The sequence below is a fragment of the Culex quinquefasciatus genome, chromosome 3, assembly GCF_015732765.1.
Source record: "Culex quinquefasciatus strain JHB chromosome 3, VPISU_Cqui_1.0_pri_paternal, whole genome shotgun sequence".
NCBI classification, from domain to species: domain Eukaryota; kingdom Metazoa; phylum Arthropoda; class Insecta; order Diptera; family Culicidae; genus Culex; species Culex quinquefasciatus.
In genome coordinates, this window is record NC_051863.1 from 15665467 (window position 1) to 15680863 (window position 15397).

Below are 15397 nucleotides of genomic sequence, written 5' to 3' on the forward strand. Positions count from 1 at the left end.
AGTTCAAAAAAAAACTCTGTCATTTTATTTTATTTAACTGTGAATTTTTTGGAAACATGTCATTTTAAGGGAAATATAAAGTACTTTTCAGAATCCTAATAACCCAAAAGGGTATTTTTTCATGCAGAAAAAAAATCATTTTAATTTGCAGAGTTATTTTTAAGAGTGTAACAATGTTCTACAAAGTTGTAGAGAAGATTTTTGAAATATAATCGTAAGGAGTTTGCTTGAAACCATCACGAGATAGCGCAATTTTACGAAACAAACGTTCGGGATTTTTTTGAAATCGTTTAAAATTCAGGTAAATTTCGTTGTATAGCACCGTTAAATGTTTTTTTCTATTGTTTTACTTTTTATCTTGTGTTGTATTATATTTACTATAATTATATTTTTTTATTTTAATTTATAAGTTTCAGCTAACAAACAAAAAGATGCTTAAAAAATCAATTGGCAGTGTTGCCAATTTTTCCAAAAAAAAAATCGTGATAAAAATGTAAACATTTCTTTCGACTTTATTTTAAAATTTACTATCATATCGAACAATCCAAACGAACTTTACCAAAAATTATTTATCTTGCACCAATACATGAGGCTACAAAAGATTTTTTTGTTCATTTCGTGGCTTATTGTTATCCTTAGAAAGCATGATCAAGCTTGCCGACACAGTCTCAGAATATGAATACAAAAAGTTTTTAAATATGCAATCAAAAAGTACATCATTTAAATTTAAAGTGCACTGTTTTCAAGTTATTGCAAACTTAAAGTATTTTTTTTATTCATTTTTTTTAAATTTTATTCATAACTCGATTAATGATATTTATATATGATGTAAATTTTTGAAAAGTTGGCATTTGATCCCCTAAAACATTAAAAACAAAAAATAAAATAAAACTTCCTTCAAAAGATACAGATTTTTTAATTTTCTTATATCATTTTGTATGGACAGCTTCCAAATTTGTATGAAAAATTATATGGACAAACTAATTATGCAAAACGGCTTCTCTGGGCATACCAAAGGTACCAATAAAGTTTCAGCCGGATTGAAAAATACAAAAAAAACTAATAAAAAAATCTCATAGAATTTCAAAAAACTCAAATGTTTTGAGTTGAGCTGTTCAACAAATCAGTATTAAATTTTGATCTAAATTTAAACATAGCCATTAAATTTTCAAAACTTGATCAGAAAATTACACTATTTAAAGATTTAACACAATGTTTAGTCATACCTGAAAACCCAACCAACCTCGGAAATGACAACGCAAGTGCAGTGATGCCAGCAGCAAAGTGTGCAGCGTGGCTTGCTTTGTTCTGGTGCAAATTTTTCAAACTTCCGGAGCCAAATTCACCCAGAGTAGTAGTAATGATGCAACGCTTCTCTAGTCACAGCAAAACCGAAACCCCAAAGCGGGACCAACCGGAAAATGGGAAACATTTTCATTTTTACTGATCTTTTTTTCTGCGCAGCATTTTCATTCCCGCGAAACCATTGTGTTTGGTGAAAACAATGTAATGACACTCTTTTTTTTTTTTGGAAGGGGGTTCTATTTTGCTGCGCTCAACCAGCAAATGAGAACCCATTCTGTGTGTGTGCCACGCGGTGGGAATTTTGAAATTGCATGTTATTTTTTAACTGTTGGAGTTTTTCGCACTGAGCAGCAATTTTGAGTCGAAATTAAATCCAACCCGTGGCGCACTGATTCTTCGGGTCGACGGGATTGATCATCCAAATGGGACCTCCGAACGACATAAATTCGGTCGTTGCAAATACGGCCAACTAAAGTGCAGTTCCAAGTAAGTACAAGTTGGATTGTGCAACTTTATGCACAATTTGTATCCTAACAGACGGACGGGTGACAGTACTTTGTCGTTTCAATTCGATTACACGCTTAAATTTTAGTGTTGATTTTTGAAAATATAAAAAAAAATGTCGACGTTAAATTTTGTCATTTTTATTTCAATTGGACAAAAAATACCTTAAGAATAATCAAGAAAGTTTAACTTTTTATTAGGTTAAAACTTTGTCAAACTCAACTTAGCGTGCATCCCCCATCCAGAACCGAGAAGTGAACGCTCGATAAACGAAACAAGAACTGATGGATGGCAAACGTGTGAGAGCACACACACAAACACACACAGGCAAAAAAAAAGAACAGTCTCTCTCGTGGTGACGGAGAGACGATGATGACGATAAAGTTTTATGCTTCGATCAAAATTTTCAATTTACCGAAACATGCACTGTGTCATGCTCGTTTTGCTGACGGTTGTGGGTGTGCGATATTTATTTATTAAAAAAGGTGGATTTTTTACACCTTGTCATTTTTTTTTATTATTTTTTGTTATTTTTTCTAATAAACTGAAAAACTGAAATATTTTTTTAATTAAGCTGAAAAGTTACTTAGTAAACCTTGACGAAATATAAATAAAAAACACAATAAAATCTCCAAATCATGCAAGCATAACATTACACAATACTTCTAAAAATGCATATAGAAATCAACCATGTCGTGTTGCGATCGGAGAGTTTGCACCATCAGTCCATTATACGCCGGCCCCAAAATTTGGCCCACATTCGCTCAATTTGGAGTTGTCCCCGGAGGCGAGATATTGCACCCAGCGCGCTGCAATCCATCCATTCATCCGTCCATCCAGGCCTAGGTCCCAAACGGCACTCATCGTTTGATGCGTGCGTTTGATTGTGGTTGAGAGACCCTGACTGAAAATCAAATGAACATACTCTAGTTTAAATTTGACTTTTTAACCTATTTTTGAAATATGTATGTAGTTTTTCTCCCCTTCCCCACCCCTTCAAAGTTGTCCTGGAAAATCAGGGGGCAAAATATATATTTTTCAGATGAAATTTTTGAAAATTTTGATGAACAGTACCGCAAATCTAACATTGAACAATTCTCTACGATATAGGTCTTTTTATTTTATTTTTGTATTTTTTAACAGGTTAAAACTTTTTCGTGCCTTCAGTATGCCCAAAGAAGCCATTTTAAATCATGTCCAATTAATATTCCATACAAATTTGACAGCTGTCCACACAAAAATGATGCATGCAAATGCAAAAATCTGTATCAATTGAAGATTTTTGATCGATTTGGTGTCTTGGGAAAAGTTGTAGATAGGGCAACCAATTTTCCTGTTTTTGAATTTCCTGGGAAACGGAAAAATATTTTTGAAATCCTGGAATTCCCGGGATCCCGGGAAACGTTTTAAACAGTCATAAAATCTACGTTTTTATTAAATTTGTTATGTTTTTCAAGCTTACCAATATAGAGTTAGCTCAATACTGTTAATTGGTGATAATATATACTTAAATCTGAACAAGAACAGCAGTTTTTAGTTAGTTTAAAAATATTAAAAATATTTGTTGTTTGATCTTTGTTGTGCTTTGGATTTTTAATGAATCATAATTTTAAATACAATGTGATTTAAATTATTTAATATTGACGATCTTAAAATTCTTATTAATTTTTATTTTTCATTAAATGCCTTCAAGCTAAATTCATTAAAACGGTTAAAAAAGAAAACAAATAGAATGATACTATTCAATGTAAAATTTTATAAAAATTAATAATTTCATGTTTTACATAAAACATAGTTTGCATATTTCAGAGCAATAAATTTTAAAATCGTTGTAGTATTTTTTTTGTTTATTAAAAAATATCAGAACATAATGCAAAAAAATATTGGCCTCATCAGTTGTCTAAACCCGATACTATTGTCCTAATTTGCTTCAAATGCCGATGTTTGATGAAATATAGTTTAATATTTTTTTAAGTTTAAAATCATCACTAAACGTGAATTAATAAAATTTATTGGAAAATATTCAAAGCGCTAGGCATTTTGTGGATCCGTAAATTTAAATTTTAATAATTTTCCTTCATACACGGAAAAATCAATTCTCAAAATCGTGAATTAAATTCACGAATGCGAGAACCACGAAGGAATATATTCACGTTTATAGTGCAAATGCATCATAATCATGAATAAATTCTTTCGTGGTTCTCACATTCGTGAACTTAATTCACGATTTCGAGAATTGATTTTTTTTCTGTGTAAGCAAAATAAATTTTGCTATGTGCCGAATACAAATTTGCTAATGCTTTAAAATTCTTTTCGATTACTAAGTATTTAAATAAGATTTTTTTATGGATAAGGACTACACTGAAAAAAAAGGATGAATGGTAAATTTTTTTGATGATTTTAAATTTCACTTTTGTTACTAAAAGTTGATTTGCAAAAAAACTATTTTTTTATTTTTGATATGATGGACATCAATTGCCAACTTTTCATAAAATTCCAGAATGTACATAAAATAAAATAAATAATGATTTTTTGAATCAATACTGATTTTCTAAAAAATATATACATAAATATTGGTCACAGTGGGCAAACATGGGCACTTATTTTAGAAAATGAATAACTGCAACTTTTTTTCATAAAAGTTACCTAAAAACAACTATAACTTGAAAACGGTGCACTTTATCAAAATTTTATTGCATTACTTTGTGATTGCAAATTCAATTTTACATCAAAAACGTAACTTAATCCACCGATGGTGGTTGGTGCCTTCCTCACAATTATGTACATATTTGTTTCTGTAGTAAGAATGTCAAACCTACAAATTTTATCTAAATTTTACTTCTTACAACATATCTACATGGAGTATGGGGTCTTGAATCCCAAAAATCATTGGACATAATATTAGAACAACATCTACGGGGCTGTTTCATGAAAATTGTTCACTTTCAATAGTTATATTACTTAAAAGTTTTTTAAGCCTTAAGGCAGTAAAAAAATATGTCTGTTCATTTTTCCCGGGAGTTTCAAATCAACAAAATCCCGGGAGCCAGATCTCCGGATAGATCCGAACAACTTTTTCATCAAAATATTTGAGATCCGGCCTCTGAAATGTGTACAAACGACACTTAGGTGCTCATAACTTTGATAGGGTTCTCAGATCTTCAATGTTTTGGGCTCATTAGAAAGGTCTTTCAAATACCTTTCTTAAAATGTATGATCAGACGGGTTTTCTTACAAAACCACCCTTTTTACAATCTTTCAAACTTTAGCCAGAATCGTTTTTTTAGCATAACTTTTGAAGTACTTATCAAAACTTCATAATATTAACTAGGGTCTTGTGGGACCCCAAGACGGATCGAATGAGACCAGAATGGTCCAAATCGGTCCAGCCAGTCCGGAGATAATTGAGTGCATATTTTTCGGTGCACGGACTTACAGACATACACACGCACAGACATTTGCTCAGAATTTGATTCTGAGTCGATAGGTATACGTGAAGATAGGTCTACGAGGTCGAATTAAGAAGTTCATGAGTGATTTTATAGCCTTTCCTCAGTAAGGTGAGGAAGGCAAAAATGAAGCTGAAATTTTTTTGCAGCCAATGTTTCGATTTTTTTGTTTACTCAGTATTGATCTTAAAAGCATAACGCGGTCAAAGATTTTAGCACATTCATTCTGGAAATTTCAGATAAGTAGGCATTTGATGTCCCCTAAAACATATTAAAAAAAAAAAAACAAAAATATTGTCTATTTGCAAATTAAGTTTTAGTGACAAAAAATTAAATAAAAAAATCACCAAAAAGTTTCACCGTGTTTAATTTTTTTCAGTGTAGTCCGTAGTCATACGTACAACTTTGTCGAAGACACCAAATCGATCAAAAAATTCCTTCAAAAGATACAGATTTTTGAATTTTAATACATCATTTTTGTATGGACAGCTGCCAAATTTGCAGGGAAAATTATATTTACACACTAATGATACTAAATGGCTTCTTTGGGCATACCGAAGGCACCGAACAAGTTGCAGCCGGGTTAAAAATACAAAAATCTAATGACCGAAATCTCATGCATTTTAAAACACTTTTTCCATGCAAATGTTGAAACTTTTTTTTAATCTTATCAGCCCTCATTTTTCAACTCACGATATTTGAAAAATCATAGATTGATATTTAATTTCAAAAGATTTCGTGCTATTTTCTCATTTTTTTTGAAATCTCAACTTTAAACCTGTCAGCAGTAACTTTTTTTAACATTACTTTGAATTCTTAAATTTCGAAACTTTAAAAAAAAAGCAGAATATTTCACAAAAGTTTCATGAGGGCTGAGTGCTAGCCAGATGGAATTGAGAAAAAATCATTTATGCAAGAAATTTAAATTAAGAGGCAGCCATTTAGAGCAACCAGCAGTCCAATCATCATAGTCTAATTTGGCCATAGTAAATAATTTTAAAATTGTATGTCGTCCTTCCTCTTTTTGTAGAAATCAGTACAAAAATTCAGAGGATAGATTTTTTTAATCCTTCAAAATTTTAATTGAAATTGAAGTCTAATGAACTGAACATAATTTGTAAACAATTTGTCTGCTTTTCGAATAATTTTTGACATTATTCCAGTGTAAAATTATTTTGAATTTTTGGTGAAATGCCGAAATACAGTACCGTGCAAAGTTTATTTCCATGCTTTTTTGTCATTGGCTAGATAATTTATAAACTATAAATGCAAAACTGCTGAAATGGAGTAAAATGCAAAATATTTTTCTATTAAATTGTTGACAAAAAATGATGGTAATATTCTTCAGGACAGGACAGAGGTGACAGTTTAAGCGCCAAAAAAAGTGTAGTATTACTTCAGGAATTGATGAATTTTCATCGGGTTCACATTTTTACACATATTACACATATTTTGGGTAAAATTACTCAAAAAAGTGGTAATATTGAACCAACCAAATTTTCAACATTTCAAAATTCAATTCAATTCATTTTATTGGTACCAAAAGTTGCGTCATTTGATTACGAAAATTTAAGTACTCAATAAGTATAGGCCATCGTCATCGAAAAAAATATTTTTAGACATAGTCTCTTCGGTTTCAAGACCTCCATTAAAGTTACATTAGGCTACAGTTTTGTGACTCAATTTTTTTAATGCCCGAGATGGTGACAAGCAAAATGGAAAATTTCGGAAAATTTCAAAAGATGCCCCCTGGCTCATTTCAGTGTTCAGTGAGCAAGTGTAAATAGGTACAAGCAAACCCCTTATGTTTACGTATTTTTTTTTTGTAATATATATCTACAGCTTTGCAGAACAATGTTACTCTCAAAAAATAACCCTGTAAAGTTAGAAAAAATACCAAATTTCAAAATGAAAACATTTGTTCTAAATGAAAAAATACCTTTCTGGGTCAATGTAATTTCGAAAAGTACATTAAATTTCCCATAAAATGACATGTTCCAAAAATTATTGCAGTTGAGTAACGGAAAATGGCAGAGCTTAAAAAAAGTGTATTTTTTTCGATAAAAAAACGTTTTTTTTTTTTGGAATTATGAGTACACCATCAAATCGTGGGCCCATTTTTACATAAAAGTACCTTTGACACCAAATTTCTATCTTATCAACGTTTCAGGCAGCAATTTATTGAAAAACACGTCTTTTTCGCATGTTCAAAAATTGAAGGGGTCGTATCGCTCCTCTGTCACGAGATATCAAAAAATGGACCTCGGATTTGTGATCAGAGACAAAAATTGATTTCGACAAATTTGCTAATATTGGTGATTTCATATTTAAATAATATTTAAAAAAAAGTGTGCTTCAGATATTTGAAGATTGAAATATATGCACTCAATTGGCACTTAAATATAAAGTTTTGAAGAGATTATATCTCGGATTAGTTTTCAAAAAGCCGTAAGAGCCATTGGTAAACAGAGTCCTTTTTGCATCGATATTCGACCTACTTACGAAAAACCAATATCAAAAATGCTTTAGATTGTTCCTCTACACGTCCTTCAAGTGCCCCAAACTAAAGATACATGAAATTTTGTTTCATTTTGGAGAAATACGAAAACTAAAGTCAGAGGTCACGGTGGCTCTTACGGCTTTTGAAAACTCACCTGAGATATCAACTGTGTATGGAGAAACAATCCAGAGAAACAAGAGAAAGAAATTGCCAAAACATAGAGTGTTTTAAGTGATTAAATGCAAAAACTTAAACTTAGGGCCAAAATTAGTAAGTATGCGTTTCGACTTTAGGGAAGGGGATGGGACCATTTTGGATATTGTAAATAATGACAAGGTAAGACAATTTCTACCAAAATGAGTTATTTCCGGAATTTCAATGCATTTTTGGTTAAACAATTGGCTCACAAATAGACTAACATTTATGGGTAGAATACCTCAAGAAAAGCGAACAAATTTTGTGTTAAGCCAAATTTTACCGAAAAAATTACACCCACCCTACCCCATTCCAGCAACGAACTTCAATCTAAGCTGAGCCCCCCGAGGGGCCAACCACGATGGCCGTCAACGCGAGCGCGCCGCAAGATTTATGACTCTCCCACGCCCCACCAAGTGACTCGTTACAGTTCACGCAAAACATTTTCCAATAGCAGCAGGCTTCGCCTTGGTCTGTCAACGCTTCGGCCTGCTGCCATGGCGATGGGGGGCGCTGATTGCCACGTTTCGAGGCGCCTATTGTTCATCCCGGCTTTTCCGGCCAAAGTTTGTCCCGGAAATGGACAATGGCTTGGACTGAGGCCCGTGAGTGGCCATCGGGGACGCATAAATTTATCACTAAACAATAAACGCACCGCGCACGTACAAACCACCCCCCCACGTGGGATGGCCACGTGGTTCGGGACATGTTGCATTGTCAGACGACGACGCCGCGACTGTGACGCGAACGCGACAAAGGTTTGGGTTGATGAATGTTGCCGGTTTATCGAAGATCCCAGGTTCCGGCGGGTGTCCTGCCCCGAGGGAGGAAAAGCGTCAATGTTGTTGCTAATTTCGTGGAAAGATTATTAAGTTTTGGGAGTTGAATTTAGACGCCGCAGATAAAGCTCTCACTTTTCGTAGATGACACATGCCGGTGAATTTTACGTCTGATTTTTCGTCCTAGGAAAAAAAACCTCAAGATTTCCCCTAAATGTCCGTTTCCAGGGAGATTTTTCTTAATTTCCTTCACGTTTTCTACGTTTTCTAAACATTTTGGCACCAAAGTTTTGAAAGTTTGTTAAAAAACATTTCTTAATCCACCATTAGGTGGTGGCCTTCCTCACATGTTAAAAGTAATTTAACTTAATTTCTAAAAATAAGTTCAAGAAGTAAAAGATATACCTGGTACAGACTTTTCCAGAAAACATGCAGACTCTCATTTGCAGCAATGTGGCAACCGCATCTGGCGTGCCTCTTGCGTGTATTAAAAAGGACCCGGCCTTTTGAGGTTATGCAAAAAATGACCCTTTTTTATATCTACTAAAATCTGTTTAATAGCATAACTTCTCAAGTACTTCACTAAACAGGATAATTTTCAATAGGGTCTTACTAGACCCCAAAACGGACCTAAAAGGGCTAATCCGGCCAAAAAAGGTTCTGCCAGTTCTGAGATAATCGTCTGGAAAAAAAACTATGTCTACACACATCCCCACAGACATTTGCTCAGAATTTGATTCTGAGTCGATATGTTTACGTGAAGGTACCTATATCTAGGAGGTGTATTTAAAAAGTTCAATTTTCGTGTGATTTTATAGCCTAAAGTAAAGTGAGGAAGGCAAAAATAGATTGATTGAATTTATTTATTTTGAATGACTTTATCAGATCGGCTGAAAATCGTTGTTTTATTTTAGATAGTTTCCGATTCTGAATAATTCATGATTTTGGTCGAAAATGATCTGATGGCGACCTGGCAAAGAAGAGCTCTTCAAATGTTAGGAAATTTATGGGTAGGAAGTTTTACTTGTTTGCTGTAACTTTATCAATGTTCTCAACATGCCATTTTTAGGGGTTAACTTTGGCTGTGTTTTTTACTTCATTTCCATTATTTTAAGTAAAAAGTAGTATGCCGAAATTTTTATAAGTGTTCCATACTATGCCTTTACGCTTTTTTTACAATTTTAATGATAATGGTGCCTGTTCATTGGGAAGGTCGTCAAAGTGTGAAAGATCGGTGGCAGTCAAACACAATTTCCGTAGGCGATAAAGAAAGCGCGACAAAATTTAATCCAAAAAAAGAACGAAAACGGAAAAAATTATAAAATGCGTGGATTCTGTTCGAACGATATATTTGTACTGATTGGTGATCTTGACCTTGTCGTAGATCTTCATGGGCATGATAGGTAGTAAATCTTCGTTCTCTAGCCGAACACAGTGAAGTTGTGCAAGTGATCTGATAATACGATAGTGTGAGAAAAGTAGGTAGCCAAATTCAAATAGTATCTTAAATCTAACACTCGTGCTTCTTAAGGCACTAGGGTGGTACCTTAACAATGCCTATTGTAGCAGAAAATGTGAAAAACAAGCATAAAACTGAAAAAGTGATTGTAAAAACATGAAAAAAATAATCAAGCAAAATGTAATGATGGAGGTGGTAGAATAGGCCAAATACTATCAAAATCAAACATAAACTAAACAAGATAAATGCAATTTAAAATACTAAAATAAAACAAGAAAACTATTAAACAAGAGAAGTAAAGTTTTTCGTAGAAGTTGCTCGAAATGACCTCCAGAACAAGGGAAAAATAAAAATTTTCTAAAAAATTTTTGGGCAAAGGAGGGTTATACGAAACATGGAACGTGGAAAGAATGTTCGTCTACTGATAGTTAACCGAAATTCCAAGTTTGGTGCTTGTTTAGTCATCGACGATTTTCTCAAAACTGTATTTTTCGTTTACTCACAACTATGCAACTATTGAACCAAAACACTGTCTCTCGGATGCATTTTATAGGAAATCGTCAAAGAAATTCAATCAAATTTATGTATAAACCTCCAAGTGACCTCATATATTATTATTTTAGGTTTTAAAACGTGGTATTGATCATTTTTACATTTTTGTTTATTTTTGTAAATTTAATCATCATTAAGATATAGAGCAATTCCAGCTCAAATCAGGAATTTGTCTGGTACTTTTGTACCCGACCCTCTCCGATTTCGATGAAACTTTGTAGACATGTTATCCTAGGCCTGTATAAGCCATTTTTGTGTACATGGAGCCAATAGTATTCGAAAATAACATTTGAGAAGGACGTAAGATATTTAAATACTTTTGTATTTTGTAATTTAAAAATTACTGTATCTCGAAGCCGTTGCGTCGTATCAAAAAGTGGTCGAAGACAAACTTGTAGGAAATTGGACGGGCTTTCTGAACAAAATACACTGAAACAAAACTACATACCACATCTATGAGATTTTTTGATTTATTATATAATGTCATTGGTCGACATTTTTTTAAGGTATCTCTAGAAATTGAACATTTCAAAAGGGCCAAATATTGAATATTACGCCCATTTAAAATGCTAGTCTTGATTTAAAAAAATTCAAAATATTTTTTTCGAAAAGATCGAAAAATTTCACGAATGTTTCCATGTTTTAACATTGATAATCGGAACATTAGTTGCTGAGATATCGTCATTAGAAAATGGTGGGTTATTTTGGTGAGATTAAGAAAACTTCAATTTTCGTGTTTCTTTTTCTTAAAGTGACTCTATCTCAGCAACCCGAGGTCCAATCTCAATGTCTTTTAGACAATTTTATAGCAAATTTTTTGAACACCGAAAAAAAATATTTTTAGAAATTGTCACCTATGGTCACTATTTTTAAATTAAAAAACTACAAATATTTCGCTAAAATCGAACTTTCGCTGGTTATATCTTGAAAACGGAGCCCTTTATCAAAAAATCTGTAAAGTACTTTTCGATTGCAAATTCAATTTTGCATTAAAAAGTAATGTCAAACTTGTTTTTGCATGAAACTTCGATTTTTTTCCAAAAATCACTATTTTTTCAAAAATTCATAACTCGGCGGCAGATTTTTTGACCATGTTTCTCTATGGCTCAAAAGTTGCGGATTTTTGTCCCCTAAAACATATCAAAAAATATCAAAAATCAAAAAATATTTATTTGGAGAATATTACTACACTATTAATAATAACCCTGTAAAGTTAGAAAAAACATGAAATTTTTCAAGATGAAACATTTTGTTCTAAATGAAAAATGACCCCTTTGGGTTAATGTAGATTCGAAAATCACATTAAATTTCCCTTAAAATTACATGTTCCAAAACTTTTTACAGTCGAGTAACGGAAAATGGGAGATTTTTTAAAACTTTTTTAGTGTTTTATTTTTGATGAAAAACACGTTTTTTTCAAAATTCTGAGTATGGCATCAAATCGGGCGTCTTATTTTTCATAAAAGTCTCTTTGACACCAAATTTCTATTTCATCACCGTTTCAAGCTGCAAATTATTGAAAACACCTCTTTTTTGGCATGTTAAAAAATGACAACTACTGCCATGTTAAAAAATGACAAAGTACTGCCCATCCGTCACGAGATACCGAAAAATGGACCTCGGATTCGTGATCAGGGACAAAAGTTTCCTCTTTGGACAAAGTTTCACGCAAATCGATGAGGGGTCGGGGCAACATTTCCCGATTTCGTGTGAGTTGATAAAGAATTCCCGTCATGTGTTTGAAAGGTAAAGCACTAACTACTAACTCCATCAAATTTGCTGATTTCACAATTTAAACAACTTATGTTGTAAATCTTTTAATAGAAACAAGCTTACTCTCTCCCTATTTCTGATATGCAAACATTAGAGGCTCGACGGAATGGTATGCTATTCCCCTATGTTTTATTTTTATTTTTGTTAAAATTTTCAGTCGAGTTAATTTTGTTCAAGTTTTCAGCAGTATTCAAAGAAAAGGAGCAAGTTAAATTTAATTTTTTTTGCATTATAAAAATAAGTTAAGAATACAAAAAAAAAAGTCAACACACACAAATCTGAGGTTTCTAGGAAAAAAAGTTAAAATAATTATTGATTCATATGATTTTAAGAAAAATCAAATCCCAAAGAAATAGGTAAGATTTGTTAACAAAAATTAAAAAATTCTTAATGATAATTGCAAAAAAAAACATACACACATAAAAATATTTTTGAATGTTACATAATTTATAATGTAACACTTTTGTACGTCATTAAACATTTAAAGTTAAATGCAATTTGCATCAAATTATACGTAAAACATGGTTTTACGAGGGATTCAACCGTTTTCGTCGAATCTCAAGTTTATATCAACTGAGTTTACGTGTGATTAGTTTTTTCCGTGTCGAGTAAATTTACATTTTTTTCTGTGTACATTTTAATAATTTAAAATGCATTTTCATTTTATTGTTATCAGTAGTTCCATTTATATTTTGAAATTCGGGAAACCAGGAAAAAAAATAAAAAATCCAGGGATTCGGGAAACACCGGGTTTTGGATAAAAAAAAAACAGTAATTCTGTCCCGGGATTTCCTGGGATGGACGCACTAATCACACAAAAAAAATCATCCCTGTCAAGTCAAAGTTGAAATACCCTGAAGGAAAAAGTGCGAGATACAGCCTCTGAAAGCACAGCACGCGAAAAGATTGCCTACCCGGGCAGACGGTAATAACTAAATTCATGCCATTTCAATAACAAATACTGTTAAAATATCAGAAAGTGTTATGGAATCTTCTTGAAAAATCCATTTTTGCATAAGAGTTGAATAACAGTTTATGTTATCATAACAAAATTTGTTATTGGTCTGATATTGACTGAATGCCAGAATAACTTTGGAATAACACTTTTTGTTATGGAAGAATACCTCCGACTGTTATTGGGATGATCGGATTAGTTGTTAAAATAACAAAAAATAATAGCAAAGATTTGTTCGAAGAATTACAAAAAATATTATGAGTCTGTTATTACAATAACAATGCAATAACAAAAAAATCATAACGGCGAATAACAAATTTTGTTATAAATTACATAAAATGTTATTGGTCTAGTATTTTCAAATATCAAAAAATGTTATTCCCAAGTTATTTCCGTCTGCTCGGGTAGTATCATTAGAAAGCCTGATCCAATGTTTGCATTTTGGTGAAAATCCTCAATATTTTGGTTGTTTGTCAACACTTTTTCGGCCATTTTCTGAAATCATAATGCATTCTTCATACAAAGTAGAGGGGATGCTACCGTGTTCACACCGTGTGCACGTTCCGTGGCGGTTGCCTACTTGCTGGGGCACTTCATTTTTTTTGTCTCCGAAGCTTTTCCTCCGCTGCGCGGTAGGGTTGAGTAATGATAATAAATATGTTATGTCCCTAATTATTGTTAGTACTACCATCCACTCGCTTCAGTTGAAACCCTCGGTCGACGTTTTGTCCTCCTGGCGGTACAAAGTACGACCGAAGGGGCTAAATGGGTTTACGTGAGCTTTCTAGCATGTGTGTGTGTGTGTTTTGGGGAAGCTTTTACCCAGATTAAGTCGCCTTAACTTGGTTATGATGCTGTCGCATCATTTCATCCGCCGAGCTTTTCATTAATCCAATCAGTGGTTTGCTAATGGCTGCCAGGGAAAAGTGGTTGGAAAAATCACTGGTTGCGGAGTGCGTTCTTGTTTTTAGCGTTCACCTAATTTAATGTTTTGTGGGGAATTGTGTGAAAACCTAACAAATCTCAAAACTGTGTCAATTGCTGCACTTTGTAATCAGTTTGAAAAAGTCAGAACAGCAAAAAAAAAACGAGCAGAAAATAAAAGTCATGTTTTGTTTTTCATCTCATTCCTTTCCGCTCCGTTCAACCTTCGCTTTTTTCACTGACTTTATGTCCGGCCAAAATTACGTCCAGAAAGAGGGCAATCTTCGGAACGATGGCCAGGAACTTTGCATACAAGACACGAGCATGAGATGAGCTTGCACCAAATTGCTGCTACTCTCTTCATGTCCTGTTTTTTGTTGTTGTTCAATACTTGCATTTTATGCAAAATTTTGAATTTTCGAGCTGGATTTTGCTTTAAAACAAATGTTTTTTTGTACATTTTGTTTGTGGTTAAAAATCAATAATTTCAAATTATTTTCACAATATTTATAAAAAAATGTATATAATTTCGTCCAAATCTAGCACCCTTACCCTAGGCAACTGCTTCGATCCCTGTCAGCGTCGACCCCGGCCAGCAGTCGACGTCTTTCTTCTCGTCCTGATCAAGGCAGCCAACGACGCCTTTTGGTGTATTTGAAGGGAAAAGAGGGGGTAAAGGGATCGTGGTTGGAAAACTGGAAATTTTTCTCCAGGGCACGGACAAAGCTTTGAAATTTTTGCTCTGCATAGAACATTTGCAAAAAAGTAATTCTGGATAAAAAAATGAATAGGAAAGCTGATAAATTTTCGATGATTTTTCTTGTTTAATGAAGTATCGATTTTTTCAAAAGAGTTTTCTCAGAATAAAAACGTAATCCTAATTATTGAATAAAATTCTCGGTTGAAAAACTCATTCAATTTACTTCGAAAATAAAAAAAAAACGAATCTACGAAAAGACTACAATAACCAAATGACCCAATGGAAATATTTTAACTCCTTGC